The sequence below is a fragment of the Rattus norvegicus genome, chromosome 13 (genome assembly GCF_021556685.1).
Source record: "Rattus norvegicus strain SHRSP/BbbUtx chromosome 13, alternate assembly SHRSP_T2T, whole genome shotgun sequence".
Classification (NCBI taxonomy): domain Eukaryota; kingdom Metazoa; phylum Chordata; class Mammalia; order Rodentia; family Muridae; genus Rattus; species Rattus norvegicus.
In genome coordinates this window covers 2141889-2152715 of record NC_141546.1, presented here as the reverse complement: position 1 = coordinate 2152715, position 10827 = coordinate 2141889, and the positions used below count along the sequence as shown (strand labels likewise).

Here is a 10827-nt window from a genome sequence, read left to right as displayed (position 1 = left end):
GGCGGCATAAAGTTTCTGAGGTGACATGGAAATTGCCATGAAAGGCTTTAGCGGCCTCTAAAGGAGAGGTCAGGGCCACAGCTATCATTTTTGTGGCTTTGTCAGCCAAATCATTCCCTGAACTCATTGGGCCAGGGAGTCCAGAATGGGCCCGTATATGAGTAATGTATACAGGGAATCTTCTATTTAATAGGATAATTTGGATTTTTCGGAAAATATCTGCCACCTTACTAGTGGTTTTAATTATACCGGTGGTTTCAAGAATACTAACAGCACTAGCTCGGCCTCCTCCTCTGAGTCTAAGGTTTTATTTTCAGAGCTTTCAGAACTGTTGAGGTTCAGCGCTTCTAGCTCTTTCACAGGGTATAGGCTGGCTCCCCCTCCTGGTTTATGTGTAGAGGAGGAAGTGCTGGAATCTGAAAATTTCAACGCTCCCTTGTCTGCGGACTTACCGGGAGGGCACTTTTTCTTTCTTAGGACGTCTTTTTTCTTGCGTGTGCCCAACCTCTCACTATGTTCAGTTTCTGACAGATTTTCCCGGACTACCTCGAGAGTGGCCTGTCCTTCTACTACTGCTGCCTTACACGTTTCATCCTTTAAACAATTCTTAACCAGCTTCCATATAGCTTTGGTCCCTAGGCGCAGATCCTCTTCTGCCAATTTTCTTTCAAGGTCTTTTCCAAGTTTGTTCCATGAGGCAATCATAAACGAGCCTGAACAGGCAAACCAAGGCGCCACCCTCTCCACCTCCTTCACAAAGTTTTTAAGTGTTCTTCCTCCAATTTCGATGTTCCTCTGCTTTAACACTGTTTCCAAGGCCGTGACCACAGACTGTGAGGATCCCATGATGGGCCAGGAACGCCAGCGGCTTTTCTACATCCGTCTGACAAGGCGTGAGGTGAAAGGGTAGAGACGGACACGCTGCTCTCTTATGTACGGGAGTCTTACACGCGCCTCCCCGGACGGTGCCGCTTATCTACGTCGGCCTTATCGCGTCCTTGTTCCTCAACAGTCAAAATCGAAGGTAAAAGGGAGCTGCGCGAAGCTCACTTATATACGAGAGACTGAGACGCGCCTTCAGCTGCTGTGATCATCCTTTTAACAGCGAAAACGGTGAAAACAGAACATAAAGGGTAGGGTGGCTCCCAGGACAAATACTATAGCCTCAACAAATCCTTCCCAAGGCGGTGACAACCCCAGACCAAAGTGCAAGAGAGGGCTGCCTCTCCGAACGTATCTACCTGCAGTTCTGAATCCTCCTTGTCGCCAAGGGATCTCCGAAGGTGCTGACGATGGCGAGGTCTTTCCCGGGTTTTTGCTCCAGATGTCCCGCGCTACGTCTCGCCAGCAGGAATGACACGGCACACACCGGATACTACTGCAGAAAAGCTTTAATGCGTCTTGAGAGGGAGAGCATAAGCTTACAATGCAGAGACGCTGAGTGAGGAATAACCGTCCCTTATATAGGAAACTATCCTCGCCTAGGACGTGTCACTCTCTGACTGGTCGCTGCCAATTATGCCAGATGACATACCAAAACGTACGTGTCCCTTTGAGTAGGGAAGTTACCAGGCGCCTGCGTATTGCCCTTTTTACTAGGTGCGTTCTGCCGGATGCCGGTGCCATCTTGTAATGGAGTTTGTGAGGACAGCTCCTTGGACAGCTCCTCACATCTGTGAGGACAGCTCCTCGGACAGCTCCTCACAGGGAATATATTTTATTTTTCATAAATGTGTCCTTTTGTGTCATTTTGTTTTTGAGACAAACTTATATGTAAGAAATGACTAAATTTATATGTAGCCCAGATTAGCTTTAAGCTCGTGATCTTCTTGCCTCAGCCCCCACAGTGTTGGAATAGAAGACTTCATTTTGTTTTTTAAGGTTCTTTAAATCGCAAATTGTTATCTATATCTAAAGAGTTCATATAACCTTAAAAATGTATCAAATACATATGCATATAAACACACACGCACAGTTACCAATTACTACTAAACTTGCCCTGTAATGAAAAAAAAACACAAAAAAAATTTTAATTTCATAATGCTGAAGCTTTTTATGTATTTTCTCACTTTTGACTCAATACATTTATGTATATGGTCATGTGTTTGCATATAAATGAAGGTCACAGAACTGTGATCACATATACATGCTATCACATTTGAGGTTTATATGAATTCTAATGATCAGAACTCAGGTTTAAATGCTTTCAGGCAAGCATTTACCCACTGACCCACAACATGTTTCTAATAAATTCATACGACTCTTCTTACATAGTGAGATATGTTGGTGTGCAACAGTAAAAGCTTCCTTGCAGATTTGATATATTCCTTTGACAGTCCTTCTGGATAAGATTTCAATGAAATAATTCCAGCTCAAGTCACAGTCTCGTAGGTTACTCAAACAGGAGTCTATGTTAACTCCAATCACAGTTTCATAGGTTACTGCAACAGGAGTTTATGTTAACTCCAGTCATAATCTCACAAGTTACTAGGAGTCTATAAGCCTTCTTCCATCTCAAAATTAGAAGTATCTTCTCATCTGGTGTTTTAATCCATGAGCTCTTTGGATTTTCTTGGGAGTTAACTTCAGGCCACTTAATTTCTCAGTACTACTGCTGTGCTATAACCTTGACTTCATTCTTCTTTCATCTCAATTTCTAGGGAAAAGTTTCTTATATTGTTCCCATCATCCACCCTTGCTAAACTTTAATTTACTTCTTTTTTACTCTGATGACAGCCTAATACTTTGAAATACTACTCACTTTATCCTTTCTTTTCCCTTAATTTAAAATAACAACACTTAGAGAGCCGGAATACAGATACAGATGCCCATAGTACAAGCTATGTAGAAGTAGAAGGATTATTGAGGGTGAAAATTTCAATGCCTGCTTAGGCAGAATAGTGAGGCCTAAAAGTCCAATACAAAACCATTGCATAGAATACAGTTAAGTTTATTTGGCTTCTTTCTGCTTCTGATTTAGTCAATAACATCCACATCATCCTTTTTTCAACTTAGATTCATCAAGTTCATTTTATTAGAGAATTTTGAAGTTTTCTCTATCTAGAATTTTCCCCATATATTCAGTAACACACACCTGGGCTTTACTGACACCTCCATAAAATTTATGATTATATTATTTACTTTATTTATCAGGGATGAAATACCTGAGATAAAGTAAAAGAATGCTTTATGTGGGTTCACAGTTTGAAGCTACAGTTCATCATTTCTGAGAAAACATGGCAATAGGAGAATGAGACATTTCTTCACATGACATCTGCAACTAGCAAGCACTGTGAAGAATGTTATGCTCTGTTTCCTTTCTCCATTTTATTCACCTCAAGGACCCAGCCTATGATATAATTTTACACATAACCACTTTAATTAACACGATCAAGCTACTCCCCTGTAGACAAATAGAGAAATGGTGGTGCCAGTTACTAAACTTGGAAAACGTAAGATATGAGTGGTAAGTGAAGAATTGGAACTGGGACATATGAAAATTTGAAGGACATGCTCTTATTAGATAATCAAACAAGCAACTGGGATAATGGATTTTTAGAGAATGGATCTGATAATAGCACAGTGAATGCTTAGTCTTCAGGTACATTATCTCCATTGTAAGAAAAGTATAGGTAGTCGACTCATCTGACTTAATGCTTTCTTTATAAGCACTATGACATTATCTTGATCCCCAGAACTCTCTTTAACAAAGTAAACTTGTGGGATGTTTTTGCAATCCTAGCCCTGCATAGAAAGAGACTTGTAAATCTATGTGGTACCTTTGCCATCCAACATAGTCTACTTGGTAAGTTCTAGGATGAGAAAATGTCCTGGAAAAAAAAATCAAGGTAGATGGAAGCTATAAAATGGCAGCTGGATCTAGCCTTTGTTCTCTATAGGCAGGTGAGTAGACATTTACAAGCACACATACAAGCACTCCACACACAAAAAATCACACACACACACACACACACACACACACACACACACACACACACAAATGAATGCGAACCCTCATAGGGAGGAATTGTGGGTTAGAAGTCTCAAATTTGAGGCTTGTACAGCTCCATGTTTGGTTGTAGCAAAAAGAGAATGTCAAAATGCAGAAGTAAAGGCATAAGTAATTTTATTGCAGTTGTTGAAAAGATGGTTTATCAGGAAAAGTATTAGCTACACAAGCCTGTGATTTAAGTTTTGTCTATAGAATTCACATAAAGATTTTATGAAAGAACCAAATCCACAATTTGTCTTCCTTTTATGCACTGTGCCACATATGAGTCTACATATAAACCATGCACATCCAAATGTTTATATAAATGCATACACAATAATAATTAACAAAGAAAAATTTTAAATGAGCGATTATATTTGTTTCTTAAGCAGGTATTAACTATATACACAGAAAAAATGAAATGAGTGCTCAGAATTAATAATTTAATTAGCTTCACTGCCAAAGGCAAATCACGGCAATGAGAGAATAACTTCAGGATCAAATTAGTTTTAGGAGAGATTGATGTGTGAAAAGATGAAAACATTTACTGCACAAAATGCTGACAATGTTATTCAAAGCCAAAGCTGAAATCTCAGTAGCTAGAATTATTATAAACCCAAAGAGTCATTCTTATTGAGTATTTATTAGTTATGCTTTCAAGTTCACTGGGATAATTTGATAGACTTGCCATGAAAATATATAGAAAACTTCCAGGAATAAGTCCTTTAGAAATGAGACTAAATATGGAAAAGTTCGTAAATGGAGCTCTCAGCTTTGAAAGAATCTGAGGTTACTTCCTATATGGGAAGATTCACTGGAAGCAGAGAACAAAGGTTGATAGTTTTGGTAACATGGGTTACAGACATTTTACTTCCATCTATTTTCTGAGAAAAATGAAAAGCAGGTCACTATCTGAAAATGAGGTAGAAGAAAGAGTGATTTTGGTATCTTAAGGACTGAAGAAAAGAAAGAGAGCCACTTTGGAGCATGAGGGAGGAAATTATATGGGTTCCTGGGTAGATTATAAATAATAAATTTAAGTACATTGTGGTGAAATTTAATTTGATTTACTCCAACTTCCTTCACATGCCTGATTTCAGGATAAAGGACAAATATAATCTTAGACTGAAACCCAGGACAAGAATTTGCATCTGTTGATGTTGACAGAAAAGATGGAAAGGAAGAGATTGATGGACCTAATAACAGTTTAATTGTAAATAGGGCATCGATAAAATGACCATGGAAACTAAGGTATATATGGAGGAGTTCTCTGTGGAGTCCTTGTGGAATGTGAAGGACAACCCAGAAGAAGTGTTCAGAGCAAATGCTGACATACAGAATCATGATATTTGCAGGAGGCTAGAGTAACACTTGAATATGTTTTTTTCCTTTTTTTCTTTATTAACTTGAGTATTTCTTATTTACATTTCAATTGTTATTCCCTTTCCCATTCTCCTGGCCAACATCCCCCTTACCCCTCCACCTCCCCTTCTATATGGGTGTTCCTCTCCCCGTCTTCCCCACAACAATCACATTACTGGGGATTCAGTCTTAGAAGGACCAAGGGCTTCCCCTTCCACTGCTGCTCTTACTAGGCTATTCATTGCTACCTATAAAGTTGGAGCCCAGGGTCAGTCCATGTATAGTCTTTGGGTAGTGGCTTAGTCCCTGGAAGTTCTGGTAGGTTGGCATTGTTGTTCATATGGGGTTTCAAGCCCCTTCAAGCTCTTCCAGGCCTTTCTCTGATTCCTTCAACTGGGGTCCCGTTCTCACTTCAGTGGTTTGCTGCTGGCATTTGCTCATGTATTTGCTGTATTCTGGCTGTTTCTCTCAGGAGAGATCTACATCCGGTTCCTGTAGTCCTGCACTGCTTTGCTTCCTCAATCTTGTCTAATTAGGTGGCTATAAATGTATGGGCCGCATGTGGGGCAGGTTCTGAATGAGTGTTCCTTCTGACTCTGTTTTAATCTTTGTCTCGCTATTCCCTGCCAAGGGTATTCTTGTTCCTCTTTTAAAGAAGGAGTTAAACATTAACACTTTGACCATCCGTCTGGACTTTCATTTGTTCTCTGCATCTAGGGCAATTCAGGCATTTGGACTAATAGCCACTTATCAATGAGTTCATACCATGTGAGTTTTTCTGAGATTGGGTTGCCTCACTCAGGATGATATTTTCCTGTTCCCTCCATTTGCCTATGAATTTCATAAAGACATTGTTTTTGATAGCTGAGTAATATTCCATTGTGTAGATGTACCACATTTTCTGTATCCATTCCTCTGTTGAAGGGCATCTGGGTTCTTTCCAGCTTCTGGCTATTATAAATAAGGCTGCTATGAACATAGAGGAGCACATGTCTTTGTTTTATGTTTGGTCATCTTTTGGGTATATTCCAAAGAGAGGTATAGCTGGGTCCTCAGGTAATTCAATGTCCAATTTTCTGAGGAACCTCCAGACTGATTTCCAGAATGGTTGTACCAGTCTGAAATCCCACCAAAAATGGAGGAGTGTTCCTCTTTCTCCTCATGCTTGCCAGGATTTGCAGTCACCTGAGTTTTTGATCTTAGCTATTCTCACTGGTGTGAGGTGAAATCTGAGACTTGTTTTGATTTGCACTTCCATCATGACTAAAGTTGTTGAGCATTTCTTTAGGTATTTCTCAGCCATTCGGCATTCCTCAGCTGTGAATTCTATGTTTAGCTTTGAACCCAATTTTTTAATAGGGTTATTTGTCTCCCTGTCGTCTAACTTCTTGAGTTCTTTGTATATTTTAGATATAAGCCCTCTATCTGTTATAGGATTGATAAAGATCTTTCCCAATCTGTTGTTTGCTGTTTTGTCCTAACCACAGTGTCCTTTTCCCTACAGAAGCTTTGCTGTTTTCTGAGATCCCATTTGTCGATTCTTGATCTTAGAGCATAAGCCATTGGCGTTTTGTTCAGGAAATTTTCTCCAGTGCCCATGTGTTCGAGTTGCTTCCCCACCTTTTCTTCTATTAGTTTGAGTGTATCTGGTTTGAAGTGGAGGTCCTTGATCCACTTGGACTTAAGCTTTGTACAGGGTCATAAGCATGGATCGATATGCATTCTTCTCACATGTAGACCTCCAGTTGAACCAGCACCATTTGCTGAAAATGCTATGTTTTTTCCATTGGATGGTTTTGGCTCCTTTGTCAAAAATCAAGTAACCAGAGGTATGTTGGTTCATTTCTGGGTCATCAGTTCTCTTCCATTGGTCTATCTTTCTGTCTCTGTACCAATACCAAGCAGTTTTTATCACTATTGCTCTGTAATACTGCTTGAGTTCAGGGATAGTGATTCCCCCTGAAGTCCTTTTATTGTTGAGGATAGCTTTAGCTATCCTGGGTTTTTTGTTATTCCAGATGAATTTGCAAATTGTTCTGTCTAACTCTTTTAAGAATTGGATTGGTATTTTGATGGGGATTGCATTGAATCTGTAGATTGCTTTTGGTAAAATGGCCATTAGTACTATATTAATCCTGCCAATCCATGAGCATGGGAGATCTTTCCATCTTCTGAGGTCTTTTTCAATTTCTTTCTTCAGAGGCTTGAAGTTCTTATTTTACAGATATTTACTTGCTTGGTTAAGGTCACACCAAGCAACCAAGCTTGGTTAAGGTAATTTATATTATTTGGGACTATTATGAAGGGTATCGTTTCCCTCATTTCTTTTTCAGCTTTTTTCTCTTTTGTGTAGAGAAAGGCTACTGATTTATTTGAGTTAATTTTATACCCAGTCACTTTGCTGAAGTTGTTTATCAGCTTTACTAGTTCTCTGGTGGAACTTTTGGGATCACTTAAATATACTATCATATCATCTGCAAATAGTGATATTTTGACTTCTTCTTTTCCAATCCGTATCCCCATGATCTCCTTTTGTTGTCTGATTGCTCTGGCTAGAATTTCAAGAAGGGAGAGAGTAGGCAGACTTGTCTAGTTCCTGATTTTAGTTGGATTGCTTCAAGTTTCTCTCTATTTAGTTTAGTGTTACCTACTGGTTTGCTTATGTTTTTCATAGATGACACTAGGTTACCAGCTGGACATAATGAACTCAACCACCAACCTTGCAGGACGAATGGCAGTACTTGTCTTTAAAAAAAAAATCATTAAAGGTAGCAAGAATGTTAAACACAAAGAGTTCACTCTTCAAAGGGAAAGATGTATATTCTGGCTTTTACTATGTTTAGGTATGGGCCTTGATTTCCTATTCTCCACAGGACTTTTATCATGAAGGGGTGTTGAACTTTGTCTAATGAAATGATCATGTGGTTTTGTTTTTTCAGTTTGTTTACATAATGGACTACGTTGATGGTTTTACATATATTGAACCATAATTTTTAACAACACAATTGAAAGAAGGTAAGGTTCATAGGAAGTAGGAGAAGGAAGTTACATAAAGACCAGTAAAATGTTAATCCTATTGTTAAAATTGCAGGCAAAACAGGAAATGCTTCCCAAAAAGCAATAATAAAAGCTGTCGCTTCGTCTATGTGCCTCAAAAGAGATGAAGGTGGAAGAAAGAGGAGGAACTACAATCAGTGTTTGGTAAATACTCAATATAGGCACAGAAACAAGATAATGTTTCTTTTCATTAGATACTTTTTTTTCCCTGAGAGAAAATACACAGTATCAACCTTACAAAGTAAACGTCAGAATGAAAAGTTTATGTTGTATCATGCTTTGAATCCAACATAGAATGACAGGGCCAGGGGAGAACTTGAAAAAGGCAATAAGTTAGTTAAAACAGAATGTGAAGTAATAAACTTGAAAGTGAGGGGAGGAAATATTCTAAATAGAAAAACTCATGTCTGGAGAAATCCACGTCTTTAATTATTACTACCATACAAAATGGCTTCTCAGTCTTAAACTAATTGAAGTTGTGAATGATGCACCTTTTATGTGTTGATCAAATAGAGTTTCTCAGTAACTTTACCTGCATTGTTTGTTTATCGAGCGAGTGCTAGAATATGTGTTCACATAAGATTAAACCTGCAAGTATGACGAGCTCCACGTACATTCAACGTAGAGGCTAGAGATGAACCTTGGAGTTGCTCAAGAGTTCTATTCACCTTATTTGGGGAAACTTTAACTCACTGTGCCACGGAGCTTGGTAATTTATCTACTGTCTGTCCAAGAGACACAGGATTCACTTGTCACTGATTTACCACTACTAAGATGAGAATTATGAACTATCATGTCTAAATTTTTACATGTGCAGAATTACAGGGATCAAACATTGGTGCCTATGCTTTTCATAGATGACACTAGGATACCAGCTGGATGTAATGAACTCAACCACCAACTTTGCAGGAGGAATGGCAGTACTTGTCTTTAAAAAAAAAATCATTAAAGGAAGCAAGAATGTTAAACACAAAGAGTTCTCTCTTCAAAGGGAAATATGTATATCCTATTTTTTACCCTAGACGGCTAGGAAAAAATGTATTTAATAGTCTGTTTACCTTTATACTATCTGTGTGGCTAAGATCACACCAGATATTCCTACAGACCAACTTCATAACCTTGTTTGCTCAGTTAATCTGTAGAACGTATCGGTATGGAACATGTCCCTTGTACTTTACAGAGAATTTCCATGTAATTATGTCTAAAGCTTTGTCATGCATGTTGGTTTAAATATCACCAATTTTCCAAGGTGCACTGTGCATAAATATGCCTAAAATTAACAACTGCTACTGAAGCATATTGAACCAAGTTACCTTATTGCTTCCAACATGATTTTTACTATGCAGGCTACAGTGGTCATAGAAACTGCCACATTACCCAACTTCCATTCTACCTTAAGTAATGGCAACGAGCTAACTAATCCCTCTTTCAATTCACCAGATATTTAAAATCCCACCAATATATTCCTAGGTTTTCCTTAGATTTCTAGCGATGCTATATTGAACAAAAGGCTTCAACTTGCCTTCATTTTAAACTTCATATTCTAGAAATCATGGCAAAATTAAGTCCAGTGCAGAGCAATTTCCAATGTGCGATGTTATAAGTACATATTAGAAGAATCATTTAATAAATAAATCACATTTTTAATTCTCAACCCAGTCCTATTCTGTTATTCTCCTACATGTAGTAGAAAGTCTGGATTTTTGAAGCCCTATTCTTCAGTAGTCCTTCCCCAAATCATCTAGATCTTTCTTATCTTCTTTCCAATTAGTTCCAGTTATTAGATTGAGTTTCAGTTGTCCCCAAACTTTAATGCCTAAAAACTGTTCCTTGGTGGTTTCAGAATGCATTTGTGAGTTCTTATCACCTCCAGATGTGGGTTTTTTGAGAAATTAAGACTCAAATAAGAAGTAAGACATGAGAAATCTCACAAAGATGTCAGGTGCTGGGATAAAAATTTCATTCCATATGTGTCCAACATTGCTGTCTTTCAATTAAAATTTCCCTCTTGTATTATTTCTGTGTACTCTGATTATTATTATTATTATTATTATTATTATTTTACAATTAATTAATATTCTATCAATAATTATATTTCAAGTATTCCAATTTTTATACTATATATGTAATTTTTTTTCAACCTAGACTACCATCAGATTTGCTATTTAAGCAAAAATGCCACCAAACTATTGATTCTGCCACATCTGTCTCCCAAGTTCTGTGATCAAAAGCATGTACCATAAGCTTAATTTAAAGGCAGCAGAGGAAAAAACCCAGGTTCCTATGAATTTTGAGCAATGAATTCTACTAAAGAAGCTACATGCCATGGTGAACAATAGTTTTACTTTTCTTCCTTAAAATATGATGGAACCAACTTTAAAATGACCAATCAAATGTGATTTAGATATCTGTGAATG

General features: G+C 38.0%; 1 pseudogene; it reads left to right on the top strand.

Annotated features, from left to right (window-relative positions):
- The first annotated feature begins 931 nt into the window (after window positions 1–931).
- Window positions 932–10827, top strand: part of Chac2-ps3 (ChaC glutathione specific gamma-glutamylcyclotransferase 2, pseudogene 3) — an 80986-nt pseudogene continuing 71090 nt past the window's right edge.